Source organism: Elephantulus edwardii, unplaced genomic scaffold (genome assembly GCF_000299155.1).
Source record: "Elephantulus edwardii isolate Elephantulus edwardi_28Jun2011 unplaced genomic scaffold, EleEdw1.0 scaffold00053, whole genome shotgun sequence".
Lineage (NCBI taxonomy): Eukaryota > Metazoa > Chordata > Mammalia > Macroscelidea > Macroscelididae > Elephantulus > Elephantulus edwardii.
The window spans coordinates 8,150,691-8,153,196 of NW_006399803.1; positions in this window are offsets into that span (position 1 = coordinate 8,150,691).

Consider the following 2,506-nt stretch of genomic DNA (forward strand, 5'->3'; position numbering starts at 1 on the left):
TTTGTGACTGAGATATTTCACTCAGCATAATGTCCTCCAGGGTCACCCATTTTGTATAATATTTCATGAGTTCTTTGTTTCTCAATGCTGCATAATATTCCATTGTGTGAATATACCACAGCTTTTCTATCCATTCATTTGCTGATGGACACTTGAGTTGTTTCCAACTCTTTGCTATTTTTAACAACTCAGCAATAAACATGGGTGTGCATATATCTTCTTGGATGGCAGTTCTGGTGCATATATTTGAGTATCAATAATATTAACAAGTCTTCCTTGTATGTGTTTGGATAATATCCTCATATACATTGTACTTTAGGATAAATCCTGAAATTGCCTTTTCACTATGAATGCAACACCATTCATCCTCTGATTTTCATTTTTAGCATAGTAGATCATATGATTTACTGATTCAAAGTGGCCCCTGTCAGTCTATTTCAGTTCTCTAATGCCTTGAATGTCAATCTTCATATGTTTCATTTCAATTTGACAACTTCCAATTTTCCTATATTCATGCTTCGTACATTCCATATTTCAATTATTAGAAAGGATAGTTGCAGCTGTTTCTCATTTTTAATAACTTCAAATCTGGGCTCTAACTCTGCTACTTTATTCCTGTATTGTTCATAGTTTTTTCAGAGGTCTGTTATCTCAAAAGTTGATGGCAAACCCCACTTCCTATTCTGTCTTAATCTAACTTTGCTGGAATCTGTCCACTCTGAGTAACCTCTCTGGCATTTGAATCATCAGTAGCCTAACTTCCAGCATCATAACAACCCATAAGTTACTAATTAAACATAGCAGAAGAAAATTCTCTTAAACTAAAGAAAAGCCTCCATCTGAAAACTGGAAGAGTTTACTGAATTTCAGATGGTTTTAATAAGAAAAATCCCATTCCTAAACATAATCTAGTAAACTTGAAACTCCAAGAAAATCATAAAAGCTTCCAGCCAAAATGGAGAAAAGACTTCAAAGGAAGAGAGATAAACTTCCATCTGACTTTAAATTTGCAACATCAGAACCTAGAAATTAGTGGAATAATGTGTACATTCTTGTAAGGCAAGAAATGAAATTCTAGAATCTTTGGTATAGGTTTAAAAAGAAAAACCCAAAATAAACAATTTCCAAAATGAGAAATAAAATACCAAGAAAATCTATGAAAATTGAAACTTTTGTAAAAGAAATTTGTCAGAGAAGGAAACACTATTTTCCACTAATAAAAAATAAAATAGTAGTTCCGGTGGTTTAGTGTAAAGAATTTTACTATCAACCTAAAGGTATGAAGTTCAAATACACCAGCTGTTCTACAAGATAAAGTTTTCTTGTAAGAGAATCCTGTGATTAACTACTCAGAAAGCCCACTGGAGGGTCAACTACAGGTTGGTTCCAACTAAATGGTACACAATAACAACAACAACAACAACCCCCTCAAAGATAAACCCAGAAAAATAAGACAGTTATATGGAACATTGCATAGTTTAAAATAGGGAGAAGTGTGCATAAGACGTGTATTCTTTCTCCATATCTATTCAATCTGTATACTGAACAAATCATTCGAGAAGCTGGACTTTATGAAGAATGTGGCATTAGGATTGAAGGAAGATTCATCAGGAATGTGTGCTATGCAGATAATGCACCTTGCTTGCTGAAAGTGAGGAATACTTAAAACACAACTGGAGAGGATCAAAGAGTTTACAGTATGAGTTACATTTCAATATTAAGAAGACAAAAATCTTTGCCAGTGGACGAATAGCAACATCATTATAGAGGGAGAAAAGATAGAAATTGTAATTATTTTGTCTTGCTTGGATCTACACTCAGCACCAGCAGCCAGGAAGTCAAAAGACATTTTGTACTGGGAAAGTGTGCTGGCAGGGATTTCTACAAAATCCTGAAGAACAATGATGTCGGTTTGAAGATAATGTAAGGTGCACCCAAACTAAATGACAATCTCAATTACTTACTATGCAACCGAAAGTTGGACCATGAATAAGGATGACAGAAGAAGAATCAATGTCTTTGAGTTATGACTTTGGAGAAGAGTGTGGAATATTCCAGGGACTGTCAAAAGGACAGTCAAATACATCTTGGAAAAGGTGCAGCTAGGTTGCTCTTCGGAGGCAAGGATAGTGAAACTTTGTTTCACATACTTTGGACATGTTCTGAGGAGGAAGCAGTCCTTGCAAAAGGACATCAAGCTTGGTAGGGTGGAGGGTCACCAAAGGAGGGGAAGAACCTCAATGAGATAGATTGACATAGTGACTGTAACAGTGGGCTCAAGTATGTCAGAGACGATCAGGATGACAAAGAAAGAGCAAAGCTCAGGCCTATCATTCACAGGGTCATTGACAACTTGACAACACATAACAATAACAACAAACACATGGAGCTAGTGGTACATGGAATTTGCTCCAGGACTTAAGAACAATAAATCACATAGTTGAGTGTCTACATCTTGTGGTTCCTAACCTTTATACTATAATAGACAAAATGCTAGTCAATAGGC